This window comes from Coenobita brevimanus, chromosome 107 (genome assembly GCF_032717465.1).
Source record: "Coenobita brevimanus isolate Jiangsu-jjx chromosome 107, ASM3271746v2, whole genome shotgun sequence".
Lineage (NCBI taxonomy): Eukaryota > Metazoa > Arthropoda > Malacostraca > Decapoda > Coenobitidae > Coenobita > Coenobita brevimanus.
Window position 1 is genome coordinate 18,732,917 of NC_137060.1, and position 15,327 is coordinate 18,748,243.

Consider the following 15,327-nt stretch of genomic DNA (forward strand, 5'->3'; position numbering starts at 1 on the left):
CCTTTCAGGTGATTACAGGTAAACTAATCACCTTCAACCACCCCAGCTTCTGTGCTACCTGGGGTCATTAGTATACCTGTCACCAACCCATAGTCACCTCTCTCTCTCTCTTTCTCTCTCTCTCGCTCTTTCTCTCTCTCTCTCTCTCTCTCTCTCTCTCTCTCTCTCTCTCTCTCTCTCTCTCTCTCTCTCGTGATTAGGTGAGGAATATTCAATGATTTTTTTTCACTGTTCCTCCTTTTTTCATTTTTTGCCCCAATCTCGGCATTTCATGTTACTCTGACAGCTGGTTAAGTGTCTGTGAGAGAGAGAGAGAGAGAGTAGGGAGGGAAAGTAAGGATGGAGAGGAAGAGGAAAATTCAGATAAAAATGGAAGGAGGGAGAGATGAATGATGGAGGAGGGCCTCAGGGAGGAGCATGGAGGGAGAGGGGGATGGAGGTAAGGAGACAGAGAGAGGGAGAGAAGAATGGAGGGAGGTAAGAAGGCCTAGCAAGACCGAAGCATGAGGGAGAGAGGGAGGTAGGGAGGTGATGAGGGGGAGGAGGAGAGAGGGAGAAAAGGAACATGAGGGAGGGAGGGAGTCGGAAAGATGGAGGGAAGAAGGTAGGTAAGGGGAGAGAGGAAAGAAGATTGAAGGAGGAAGTCGGAAGGATGGAGGGAGGGAGGTGAAAGGAGGAAAGGGAGGAGAGAGAGGAGGGGAGAAGGAGGAAGGGAGAGAAGGGGAGTAGAGGTGAGCTAAGGAGAGAGGGAGTCGGAAGATAGAGTGAGGGAGGGTGAGAGGGAGAGGGAGAGGGGGAGGGAGAGAGGAGGGGAGGGGTGAGGGAGGTTCAAGCTGAGCCCCAGTGATAACATCTCGCTCACTTTGCTGCCGCCTGGGGGAGTGGGGGGAGGGGAGGGGAGGGGGAGGAGAGGGGAGGGGGAAGGGAAGGAGAGGGGAAAAAGAGGGAGAGGGAGAGGAGGGGGAGAGGGAAGTGTGAGGAAGGGAGTGCTGTGAGGAAGGAAGGTGTCCTGGAGAAAGGGGTGAAAGAGAAGTGTGGGGAAGGGGAAGGGTGGGGATGGTGCGAGGGAGGGGCAGGGAGCAACGGAAGGGAGGGATGGAGAAGGTGAGGAAGCAAAAGGGAAGGGAGGAAAAGGAAGGTATAAGGCATTGGAGGACAGAAGAAAATATTGAAGGAAAATGTGGACGGATTGCAAAGAGGTGGAACACGGTGATCCGCATGAGAGAGAGAGAGAGAGAGAGAGAGAGAGAGAGAGAGAGAGATAGAGAGAGGGAGAGAGAGAGAGTACAGACAGAGTTCAATGGAGGCTTTCTCTAACCCTTCCAGCTCCAAAAATCCCTCGAAAGAACGATTAATCCTGTTTTTTTTTTCCATCATAGTTTTTATTGAGGAAAATCGTCTGAAGGGAGCAAGAATAAAATATAATAGACGTCCAGGGCGTGAAGGAAAAAAAAAAGTAACGCCTCTAATTCGTTTTTTCCCTGAAGTTGAAAGAAATCGTCTGAAAAAATCGTCTTGTAGGAGGTAATGGAGATTTTATAACCCCTTCAGTACGAGTAGTCCTTCCTGAGTTGAATAAAATCCTCTCCCTCTCTCTCTCTCTCTCTCTCTCTCTCGTTCGCTCTCTCTCTCTCTCTCTCTCTCTCCAGCAGTAGACAGGGGTGGGGGTTGTTGTGTGTGCTTGTTAAAACTACAGATATTATCGTGAGGTGGGTGTTAGGGGAGAGAGAGAGAGAGAGAGAGAGAGAGAGACTGACAGACAGACACACACACACACACACACACACACACACACACACACACACACACACACACACACACACACAGGGAGAGAGACAGAGAGAGAGAGATTTTTTTTCTTAACCCATTACTCTCACTCTCTCTCTCTCTCTCTCTCTCTCTCTCTCTCTCTCTCTCTCTCTCTCTCTCTCTCTCTCTCTCTCTCTCTCTCACATGTAATCCCCATGTGAGACATTCCTCATCTTCCCTTCACACGGGCATGAGGGAGGGATTAAAAGGGAGGGAGGGAGAATGGGAGGGAGAAAAGTAGAGAGAGAGAGAGAGAGAGAGAGGAAAAGAAAGAGATTTGGAAGGGGAGACGAAGCGAAAGACAGAAAGAGAAAGAGAAAAGAAACAGAAAAGGACGAGGAGGGAAGGATAGAGAGGATGGTGAGGAAAGACAGAGAGGAATAGGGAGGGAGAGAGAGTGAGATAAAAAGAGAGATAATAAAAGAAATTAAAGAAAATGAAAGAGAAGACGAGAAAGACGAATACAGAGAAAAATAAAATGACAAGAAGGAAAATGGTGTCAGAGAGAGAGAGAGAGAGAGAGGTGGGGGCAACAGTGTGGGATAGATGAGTGACACCCCCTCACCCCACCCTCACCCACTGTCACTCACCCACCCTCCTACCCACTGTGTGTGTGTGTGTGTGTGTGTGTGTGTGTGTGTGTGTGTGTAGTCTGGAATGAAGTTGTAAGACTCTCTCTCTCGTGTGTGTATGTGTGTGTGTGTGTGTGTAGTCTGTAGTGAAGTTGTAAGACTCTCTCTCTCTCTCTCTCTCTCTCTCTCTCCTATTTAATTACCCTAAGAACATATCCACGAATCCAACACCAAATGAATCCAAACACCAAGTGAATCCAAACACCTACTCTCTCCACACAGTAATTGAATCCAAACATCGAGTGAATCCAATCAGCACACGAATCCAATACCATAATGGCCTTGTACTCATTACCAGATAATTATTTCGTGTCATTAACGAGACCGTGAATCACAGGCGACTTAGTATCCGTGTAGATATTCATTTGCATCTTCATTTGCATATCCTAGAGCTCCACATCCTTGCAACTTAACATGATTCTCCTCCTCCTCCTCTTCTTCTGTCTCACCTCCTGTTTTCCTTCTTGTCTTCCTTCTCTTCTTCTTCCTTCACCTCTTCATTTTGCTTCCCCGTCTCCTAATTTTCTTCTTCTTCTTTTTCCTCCTCGTCTTCTTCTTCTTCTTCTTCGCCTTTTTCCTCCTCCTCCTCCTCCTCCTCCTCCTCTTATTAGCCAGCTCTATGCAGCCCTTATTGTTAGTCGCGTTTTCTTTCTTTCTTTCTATCTTGTTTAATAGTGGCAGGCACTTCTGCCCTTCATTATTTTTATTTTTATTATCATTCCTTCTCCTCCTCCTCCTCCTCCTCCTCCTCCTCCACACGAATTTATTTCAGACCAATTATTCTGTATGTAAGTCGTCATTATCCAAGTCCAATATTGATGCAAACTACGTATGTATTTGTTAAGATATAATTAACCAAATAAATCACTCAAGCAACGGCGCCACGGCATCTCCCACGCCACTGAGACACCTAGCCCTTCAGGAGAACTCGGCAGCATGCTAAATCGTCATAGTAGGACACGGGGACAGGTACACACTTCGGCTTCGGCTCAGGTGACTCAGCGATGGTGACGAGATGGTTAGGGCACCCAAGGTTGGTGTGTGTGTGTGTGTGTGTGTGTGTGTGTGTGTGTGTGTGTGTGTGTGTGTGTGTGTGTGTGTGTGTGGTTAATTGGCAAGCAGAAACCTTTTATTTTTATGTACTGTTTTTCTCTGGGCAGATCTTGACCCACCAGGACTATGGGTCAATATTACACCTGAGGGAGTAACACACCTCACTGCGTGATTCACCTGCCGGGTTGAATAGATATCTTTGCCAACATTATAATGAGGAAAAAGACCTTGGGCTTGAAAGGTCTAGGTCTCATTAATTTAGGTGTGACTATCAATCATGTGTTGGGCAGTTGGTGTTTGTGGTGGATGGGGTGGTTGAATGGGCTGTTGGTGTTTGTGGTGGATGGGGTGGTTGAATGGGCTGTTGAGTGTGGTTTGTGGACAGGGTGAGTAGGTAGTGAGGGTGTGTGGGTAGGTAGGGGTGTGTGAGTGTGGTTTGTGGGCAGGGTGATTAGGCAGTGAGGGTGTGTGTGTATGGTGGGGGTGTGAGGGTGTGGTTTGTGGGTAGGGTGAGAGTGGGTGGTGAGGGTGTGTGGGTAAGGTGGTGGTGTGTGGGTGTGGTTTGTGAGTAGGGTGAGAGCAGGGTGTGTGGGTGTAGGTGTGTGGTATGGGTGTGTCATTAGGGTGGGTGTAGGTAGTGATGGGATGTTGAGTGGGAAAGGTGTGTAGTGTATAGGGAGGGTGCATGGTGTGTGGAGGGTGTCTAATGTATGGAGAGTGTGCATGGTGTGTGGAGAGGGCGTCTAATGTGTGAGGAGGGTGCCTGGTGTGTTAGAAAGGTGCGTGGTGTTTGGGGAGGATGTGTAGTGTGTGGGGAGGGTGTATAGAGTGTTGGGAGAGTGCGGCGTGTGGGGAGGGTGTGTAGTGTGAAGGAAGGGTGTGTAGTGTGTCGGGAGGGTGTGTAGTGTGTGGGTAGGGTGTATGGTGTGCGGGAAGGGTGTGTAGTGTTTAGGGAGGATGCATGGCGTGTGTGGAGGGTGTGTAATTTGTTGGGAGGATGTGTAGTGTGTGGGGAGGGTGTGTAGTGTTTGGGGAGGGTGTGTAGTGTGTGGGGATGGCGCATGGCGTGTGGGGAGGGTGTGTAGTGTGGGGAGAGTGTGTAGTGTGGGGAGAGTGTGTAGTGTTTGGGGAGGGTGTGTAGTGTGGGGAGAGTGTGTAGTGTTTGGGGAGGGTGTGTAGTGTTTGGGGAGGGTGTGTAGTGTTGGGAGGGTGTGTAGTGTGGGGAGGGTGTGTAGTGTGGGGAGGGTGTGTAGTGTGGGGAGGGTGTGTAGTGTTTGGGGAGGGTGCATGGCGTGTGGGGAGGGTGTGTAGTGTTTGGGAAGGGTGCATGGCGTGTGAGGAGGGTGTGTAGTGTGTGAGGAGAATGTGTAGTGTTTGGGGAGGGTGTGTAGTGTGTGGGGAGGGGGTGTGTGTGGTCTGCTTAAAAGACTAATGGAAGATCATGACTGCTTGTAGATATTTAAACACGCGATGGTTCAAGGCCCTCTTAGTGGCCGAGTGACGAGTGTATCTTTGAAACTTACACTACGATTAAGATTGAAAAAAATATATATCTAGGCGGTGGAAAGAATGATACAAAATTTGCTATCGTGTGAAAGAAGTCAAACATCTCTCTCTCTCTCTCTCTCTCTCTCTCTCTCTCTCTCTCTCTCTCTCTCTCGACTGGTGGTAACATGAACAAAAATAAAGAAAGACATGTTGGTATTGAAGAAGTTAATGTAGTTTGTGTTCATCTCAGTAAAATCACTATAACAAAAGACACATAGCAAAGTCTAAGTAAAGTCAGAGATCAAAGGCCATATAAAGAAGTCTCCCTAGAAATTTATTATCATCAGAAATGGCAAGTTTGGTCCTATTTTTTAATTTCCGATATTCACTTTCGATTGGTTATGATTTTTTTTGCGTAATTTTGATGTCAGATAAATTGATGGATACGGAGCCAGGCGTCTGATAACATATAGAGGGCAAATTTTAAGTGTGTGTGTGTGTGTGTGTGTGTGTGTGTGTGTGTTTTAGCATTGAGATCGTCCTGAGTAAACTCTGGGATTAGACCTTGGTTGATTGAAAGGGAACATTTTTAGAGCGCTATTCTCATCATTAGCAAAGCCTTTTTCGTGTCCTGCTCTGAATAAAAGCTGTTGTTAGGCGAATTGATGTACCGTAATTACCGTAGATGGGAAAGAGTCTCCGGATGATGATGATGATGATGATGACGATGAGGAAGAGGAGGATAAAGTTGTTTCGTCTTCGTCAGTACTAGACACATCAACATTATCGCCATCATCATCGTCATCATCAGTACACGTCACTCACCACCACCACCACCACCATCATCATCATCATCATCATCATCATCATCATCATCATCATCATCATCATCATCATCATCATCCCCCGACAAAACCAGATGGATGAGGAACGGAATAAGTGAAAGGTGAACGATATTTATGAGGCTTAATAGGCAAATTTAAGTACATTATTCTTTATTAATGCAAAACCAGTTATTTCATCCCACGCCTTAGCAAAATGTATGAAGAGGTGGGTGAATGAAAGATGGGATAAATTTAAAGTTCACTAGACTCTTTTCACTTTAACTTGGCTCAAAATTGCCATCTCTACCTGAATACTGAGTTGTAACTATAGATTAACACTAGAATACGATGCTAGTCACGAAGGAGTGCTATGGGAAGGATGTAGAGGAGCCGTAGCATTGTCTCATTCTGCTACTGAGCTACGTGAAATAAGCTGCAAAAGGATGAAAATCTATCTGAGCGAAATGAGCTGCAACAGGACGAAAATCTGAGCCAACCTGACGAGAAAGAACTAAAGCCTAATGAAAGACTAGGTAATGGAGTTGCTGGCCAGGATGGATGGATCTCTGAGTAATTGCCAGCCTGGAACTTTGGAGGGACCGGATGCAGGGATGGTTTGGGAGTCGACGTGGATGGTTGGAAAGACGAGTGAACAGATGAGTGAATGGATGGATGCTTGGATTGATGGTTGGATGGCTGGAAGAATGAATGGATTGTTGAATAAATGTGCGCAGGGATGGCCAGATGATCAGGTAAAAGTATGGAATAACAGTTAGTAGATGTCTGGTGGAATGTAAATAAGAGACACGTGAATGGTTGAGCGAGTGATTGCCTGCTCTGATCTCCCAGCTAATCTGTCTCTGTGTGGAGGGTAGCGGTAACAATCAGGGTGGAGAGCAGGCGCCATTAGAGACGCACCTGATTGGCCGAGATGGGGGGAGATGCCAGCCAATAAAAAGAAACATGAGAGAGAGAGAGAGAGAGAGAAGAAAAAATCGTGCAGCCAGAGGTACAATGAATGGACGCCTTTTTAAACGAATATTATTAATCCCTGCAATCCGATGGCGTAATTTTTCTGGTTTAATTTTCTTATTTTTACACGATTCTAGGAGACCGTCACAGCACCAGCAGAATTAATCAAGGCATTATGCAACCCTTCAAGGTCGACAAATCCCTCCGGTGCATAATAAAAATGTCTAAAATAAAAAAAAAAGATAAAAGTCTCCGTGGAGGGATTAGAGCTGTTTAGTGCAAGAATGCGATCAGTATCTTTATATCTCTGTATCTCTATCTCTCCTGTGTCTATCTCTCATCTCTCTGTCTCTCCATCTTTATTTATATCTCTATCTATCTCTCATCTCTATCGCTCCATCGCTATCTTCATCAGTCTATCTCATAATCTGTCTCTATAGCCTTCTCTCCACCTCGTATAATTTCACACTAAACAGGATTTCAGTGTAGTGGGGGAGAGTTTATGGGTTACGTCACCACAGGGCTAAATAAGAAGCATCATACTTGTCATACGCTTTTTTTATTTATTTATTCATTTATTTATACTATTTAGCCCACGAGCGTAAATCATAAAACCTCTGCACTGTAATGACGTCGTGTTTAATATATATTCTTACAGTTTCCACGTGATTTTTTTTGAGAGAGAGAGAGAGAGAGAGAGAGAGAGAGAGAGAGTTCTGTCATCGCTCTCTTAACGTGCCTAAAATCGCCGGGTTGAAGCAAGATTATGAGGATACCAAGGCTTCTAATCTCAGTGTACTTGGGTAGAATTTATCCATTTGCGTAATTAGGAAGGTGAAAAATAAGCACATTGGACGCCCTGCAGATTTCATTTTTATTATTTTTCTTTATATTTTATTATTTTTTTGTATTATACGCTGTGCAGTTTTGTTTTTTCTTACTGTTTTTTTTATATTACGTTTTGTAGATTTCTTTTGTTTTTTCTTTCTCTTTTATATTATACACTGTAGTTTTGTTTTTGTTTTTCGTTTTCTTTCTTGTTATACGCCCCTCAGTTTTTGTTATTATTTTTCTTTGTCATTTTTAATTTTATACGCCTTGCAGTTTTCTTTTTTATATATTATTTTTGTCCTTTATTCTCCCAGCTGTTTTTTTTTTCCTTTATTCGTTCTACAGCATTGTTTTTATCTTTATTTTTGTTTTTCTCATACGCTTTGCTTCTTTGCTTTTTTTTCATAGATTAAATGCTTGACACTTCTTTTATTTTCTCCCTTTATTTTATTTATTTATTTTTGGCCAAGAAGTGTAAATAATCCAAGTAGCTGTAAAAGCATTATAATAGGACTCGGTTGTAATAAAATATACTTAGGCATCGGATTGCTTTACCACTGGGGTTAAAGGCTTCAGTACGATAACGCCTCTCCTTTAGTCACCCCCTGTGTTCAGACGATTATATTCAGCACAGGGGAGATTTTTAGACCTGGAGGGGGAAAGGGGGGGTTAGATTAGACTTTCTCTGATGTCCTTCAGTACGAGAGGCCTGTCCTTAACTGGGGGAAATCGTCTGATGGGAACAGGAATCAGATATTTAAGGCCACAATGAAAGGTTTACACGCCGCTTCATTAACTCACTCCCAGCTTAGTAAAATCGTCTGGGTTTAATTGGAAGAGAGAACTAGAGTTGTTCCAGAGGGGAGGGGGTTGATGGCACCAATATTTACACTGTGGATCCTATGACTCATTCTCAGTTGAGGGAAATCGTCTGGAAATGAACGAATCTGGTCACTTTTTTTTTTTTAACTTATTGAGGAAGGATGAAGTTTGTCTGCTCTCTCTCTCTCTCTCTCTCTCTCTCTCTCTCTCTCTCTCTCTCTCAACATAGAATTTTCCACACCGTCATCGCACTGAAAGGGTTAACGGACCAGGATGCACAGTACGGTAGTTGCCCATCCCCAAACACACGCACAGTGGCTACTTATCCGACACTCACTTGCAAGAAGGAAGCAGCATACTTACGATACGAATCTCTGTAATAAATCCTACCTCGACTTTTACGAATGTGGCGGTGTGTTAAGGCATGATTTGTATACTGAAGCCCCCCCTCAAAAAAAAAAAAGAAAGAAGAAAACGGAAAAAAGGAAGAAAAGAAAGAGAAATGGGAAAAGAAAAAGTAAAAAAAAGGAAAATGAGAAAAGAAAAAAATAAACAAAAAAGAAAAAATAAAGAAATGGGAAAAGAAAAAAAGAAAAGAAGAAAAAGAAAAAAGAAAAATGAGAAAAAAAAAAAACAAAAAGGAAAAAAATGGGAAAAGAAATAAGAAAAAGAAAAAAAGAAAAGAAAAGAAAAAGAAAAGAAAAATGAGAAAAGGAAACAGAAAAAGAATTGGACAAAAAGAGAGAAAAAAAAAGAAAAACAAAATAAGAAAATAAAATGGAAAACAGAAAAAAGAAAAAAGTGTGAAAAGAAAACGCAAAATGCCATCTCATCCTCCGAGTCACCTCCTTCTATGAGACCTTCAGAACGGCAGCGACCTTGCATCTATAGTCTGTTTGTTTTCACTTGACGGGACTGGGCCATTCTGAGAGCTTAAGTACCAGTGAGCCGTACTCCTTGGTTACTAGTCAGATCACCCCCTCCAGTCTGGCCATCAATCGAGGTGACACTTGAACTTTTCAGACGTCACAGTTCTGTCTCTCTCTCTCTCTCTCTCTCTTTCTCAGTATTTTGAGGTGAAACATAACTTTTCAGATGTCACAGTTCTCTCTCTCTCTCTCTCTCTCTCTCTCTCTCTCAGTAATTTGGTGCCTTTCCTGACTAAAGTTAATTTTGTTTTATGAAGGTAATGGCTCAGCTCAGGCGACCCAGGCACCCCGAGGACATCAATTTTACTCTTGAAGCTGCCCTGTCCTTCTGCCCCTCACTAAAGAGTTTTGAAATGGGGGTGCATAGTCTCGTAGATTTCAGCGACTTCATAGACCTCTTATTAGGGCCCTGAACCACGTATTGGGGCCGTGAATCTCTTATTAGGGCCCCGAATCACGTATTAGAGCCCTGAATAACGTATTAGGGCCCCGAATCTCTTTTTAGGGCTCTGAGTCTCTTATTAGGGCCCTGAATCACGTATTAGGGCCCTGAATCTCTTATTAGGACCCTGAATCACGTATTAGGGCCCTGAATCACGTATTAGGGCCCTGAATCTCTTATTAGGGCCCTGAATCTCTTATTAGGGCCCTGAATCTCTTATTAGGGCCCTGAATCACGTATTAGGGCCCTGAATCATGTATTAGGGCCCTGAATCTCTTATTAGGGCCCTGAATCTCTTATTAGGGCCCTGAATCTCCACATCTACAGGACACCCTCTCGTAGTGATTTTTTTTTTTTTTTACAGAAGATGAAAAAAGGAAAGAAAAACAAATTAATAACTGTTAAGAAAAGCTACTTCGTGTTTTTAGTTAGTTGTTTTTCCGGGAGGGGCACTAACCCTCCGCAACCCACTTGGTGTCACGTAGGGAACACGTATTGGTTGGTTATAAGGTTACCACCCAGCATTGTAAATGATTTCTTGGTTTACCGGAAATCATTTGGCTTGCCACTCAGTGTAGAGCCACCCCAAAATAGAGTACCTCTACACTAAGTGGGTGGATGATGGGCGCCCCTACCTACCATAAATGCCTCCACGTTGGCATTGGGCAGGGCGACGTGGAGGCGATTTGTTTGAGGCCACCCCCTACGGGATTAAGGCGGCTGGTAATAGATAGATAGACAGATAAAAGAAAGACTAGGCAACACGTCTGTCTAAATCTACACGTCTGACTTAATCTACAAAGCTGAGTAAAATCATGAGTACATGGCAAGAATCCCGTAAAACAAGACGTCCTCGTACTGCAGGGGTGAAGTGGGCCAGATCTTGGTAATCCAACCTTGAGATGTCATTATGTTTGAGCGTCTAATTCTCGCGTCTCTAATTGTCATGGTCATTATTTTCTCGTCATTAGGGCGTGTGGATATAATAGCCTTAATTATGTTGCCGTGTTGCATTTCTGTTCTGTATTTATTTACTTTATTTATTCATTTAGGTAGTTTGTTATTTATTTATTTAGGTAGTTCGTTATATCCCTTTGGCTGCGGTGGGCTTCTCTGAGGTATAAAATTATCTCAATATTTTACCTGGAATACAATACCTATTTCTCATTTCTCACCCTCAACGTTAATCGAAGTACCATTTAACCCTTTTTAACAAATCTGGGTTTTGGGGGGATTTGAAAATATACATATGAAGTCAACCGGAACAAAATACAAGCTCAGCACTTCTCAGGCCAAAGTTATAAGGTTACTCTCATTGCCATTCCCCTCCGCCGTGGCTCCCTCCCCCGTAAATAGTGGTCTCCCCCGGCGTCCCTCAGGGGGATATCATGGCTCCCCCTCTGTTTGTATGCGCTCTCGTCTCTTGCGCTGGCGAGGGCTTCAATTGGCGGTTTGGACGTGGAGGTGAAAGAGGTGATGACGAGGCATGTTTAATCAAGATGTAAATTGGCTGAGTTTGTGTCGATAGCGGTGGTGGTGTTATAATGGATCAACTTGCCACCGCTCCGTGTGTGTGTGTGTGTGTGCTATTTGTATTCATTTGCCGGCTCTGGCGTTGAGGGATTCAATTCAGGTTCAACATGCAAGGGTGGAGGAGGTGAAGATGGCGATGATGATGATGATGATGGTGATAATGATGATGATGATGAGGCCATTAGAACAACGCGTACACAGGTCTGGCGGCGTGCAGACTGTGATGATGATGTTATCTGGCTTGAGTGAGGTGCTGAAAGTGTTTGTTATTAACCCTTAGACCTCAGGAGATTTTTCAAGTTGTGAGTAAGAACCGTCTGACTATGAGTATAATACCTCCGAGGTTTTAGGGGTAGTATGACGGAGTATGTTTGGGAAGGTGTAATGTTTGTTGAATTTAAGTATGGTACATCCCAGACAGTAGCTTGGTAATTATGTCCTCTGTACGCATACTTGACAAAATGGGTGAGAGGAAAGACACACACACACACACACACACACACACACACACACAGAATAATAATAATGATAAATAAATAGATAAAACAGGTCTCTCTATCTTTGACATCTGGGACTATACAGAGGCTGTCCGAATCAGCCACATATTCTTTAATCTGATTATCATTCTAGTTTTTTTTTCTAAGATTCTGTAAAATATTTGTCAGAGATTGCCTTATGAATTCTTAAGATCTTTGTTATCTTGATGTTGCTTGTTACAGTTTAGTACCTAATTGTGCATAATCGTAAAAGCTTGTTGATTTTAACAATAATGAAAGATGCTAAGCTTATCCAAGGTAAGCATGATTAGACTGACAATATTTTTTTTTTTTCTGGTTTCTAGCCAAGGATATCTCTTCAGTCAACTGTATATGTAACATTGTTGATATTAATGTTGTTTGTTGTTGCTCAGCCCCTAAGTGATGTGTATATAGTAGCTTGATAATTCTAATAATAATGATGATATTTTGGTAAACTTATCCTGAGTTAGTGTGACTTTTATGACCATATTCCTGAGAGTTTTTCAAAATTTCCCCCGTGTATAAACAAGCTTGTTGTTGCTTGTTGCTTGTTACAGTTCAGTGCCAAGTGTGTATATAATACCTTGTTAACTTTTACAATAATGATGATATCTTAGTAAGCTTACCCTTGCCCAATACGTCACTGAGTTAGGAGGGCGATGATGGCAATGGCGATATGCCGGGAGAGACGTGGGTTAGAAGTATGTCCGTGCTTGATACATGACTCTTAGGAGATGACGTCGGTGATAAGGATAATGTCTTGTGATGGCGGTGGGCAGTAAATTTGTTAGCGCGAACATTTCTGGCGTGGGGCGGCAGGGCTGGGAAGAGTTACGCTGATACACGAATGCAGGAAGTAGATGTACCAAATTCATCAGATAAAGGAACTGGTGATGTCCGGCAGGAAGAGTGAGGCTAAGTTTAACGCATGTGTGAAGGTTTGCATCGTCTGTGTGTGTGTGTGTGTGTGTGTGTGTGTGTGTGTGTGTGTGTGTGTGTGTGCGTCATAAATCAGCCAGACTGTATGATTAACTTCCTCTGTGATGATAATGGATGATAATATTAATGATAAGATGGTGGGGTAGTGAAGCGGTCCGGAAATCTGGGTGGAGTTGTTTGCACTCAATGATAACACACGATTCTGATGGCTTTTGATAAGAGAGCAAGGTTGGAAACATTTTTCGGTCCTGTTTGCTAATTCTTTCGTGGTCTGTGTTTGATGATAACAAGTGATGGCGCTGCGATAAGACAAACAGGTTAGTGAGATTGACCACTGGGGTGTTTACTGATTGCGTTGGGTGATAGCGGCCTCCACTCTGATGTTCCTCAACGCGTTATCTTTCTAAGAGATCTGTTAATAACCTGATCCGTCCACACACACACACACACACACACACACACACACACACACACACACACACACACACACACACACACACACACTCACCTGCACATTTGGAGAACCCCGTGTCTTTCCCACTCCCAGCATCCCTCTCACTTCATCTCCGTGCGGCTCTGAGCAGATATTTATTTCCTACCTACGCACATACTGTACGTATAAGAAGGCCAGACGCGCGTGAGGCTCGTGTGTTGATGAGGCAGACTTTGAACTTCTACGTATGCGGTCCCTAGTCTTGACCATTTTCGGGACCTTTAGTGGGTACCTAGCTGGACCGAACAAGCACTTGGCCAGGTACTTAACTGGGGCCATACTGAGACTTAAGTGGACCACACGGGGACCTCTGCCAGACCACGGAGGGACCAGACCAAACGGGGACCTAACTGGAAGCGAGGTCCGAACTGAACCAAATGGGGTCCTTCATGGTCCTAGCTAAGTGTAACTAACCTATTATGACTAGACCAAGAGGAAACCCCCCCCCCCCCGAGAGAGAGAGAGAGAGAGAATATGGATGAAGCGCAAAGAAACAAAGGAATCGCACTTAAATCATCAATATCATCATCATCATCATCACAAAAAACAGGTAAACTAAATACATCACAGGGCAAACGAACAAGACAAAAAAAAAAAAAACAGGATTGTAAACCTAATTATTTCAAAATTACAACAGGAAGAGCAGAGGAAAAACGGCAGAAAAAAAGAAAAGAAAAAAAGGTCCACGTATTGAATTAGAACCAAAAAAAAAGAATAAAAAAATAATAGGAAGGGTACACAGCACAACCCTGGAAACAAGTGTTGCTCCATAATCTTTTTTTTTAATATATGGTTCGAGTCAGTCTTTGTTTTCAGAGTTAAAATAAGTCTGATTTGGTAAGCCATTGTTTTGAGTTTTTTTCCACACGTCTTTTTTTTTTTTTAATGTCTGTTTTTTTTTGTTTTTTTTTACTTACTGTTGAGTAAATCTGTCTTTTACTCTGCTTTTATCAATTTATTTTTCTTCTTTTTCTCTACTTTTTTTTTCTTTACTGTTTTTTTTTTGATGGATAAGTAGTATATATTTCTTAATAACCATTTTTATGCTTCATTGACCTTCTGTTTCCTTTACAGTTTTTTTTACACACACACACACACACACACACACACACACACACAGACCCTAGCCAAGCCATCTTTTTATGGTTAGTAATTTTTATGTCTTTCTCCACCGTCGAGTACTCAGTTAAGAATTACAGTCCTTCTACAGCCATTGTCAGAATAATTGGCTGCCTTTGCTGACTACACGAGGCCATGCTTACCCCACAGACCCCTCTCTTCTCCCCCTCTTAACCCCTCTTTTCCTCCCCCCTCCTTAATCCTCACCACACCCCACCCCAGCCACTTTTTCATATTAGGCCACCACCAGACGATTTTTGTAATTAAATCGTCAGGTTGTAGGAGGTTAAAGTAACTGGCTGCTCCTTCTACCAGTCACTCCTCCCTTATTCCTCTCACCCCATTCCCTCACTCTCATTACCCCTCTCCCCCATCACCCCCCTTCCCCACCCCCATCACATCCTTTCCCCCACTCTTTCACCCTACTCCACCCACCGGTCATAGGGCCGTATTCTCATGGACTTAGAAGGCTCCGTGTTACCCCTTCCTTACCAGTATATTTCCGTATCTAGTATGTTACAGTTATACACCTAACAATCTTACAAAAAAAAAATATACTTAACAGGTGTCGTCAGGGTAAAGGGAATAAGCAACACCAACAATATAGGTACCGTAATGTATGTAATATTGTCCCCTAGCGACGCGAACCACTGCCTTATTTTAAAGTGATCATTTTTACGTACTTCATCACACAGCTCACAGAACGACGCCAGGAGGGTTTCTGTGGGACTGTATGTTATGGTGACCCCGCCTTGGTTATAGCTGCTTGAAGACCACACACAGTACCCAGGAACGAGCATGACACTGGCCAACTACCACCACATCTGCTATAGCATGAGCTGCCCTGACACTCCTTCCGCCTTTCATGGAGTTAAGAATTACGGTAACCATCTCTGGAGGTCTCAAGGCGCGGTGTTATGGGT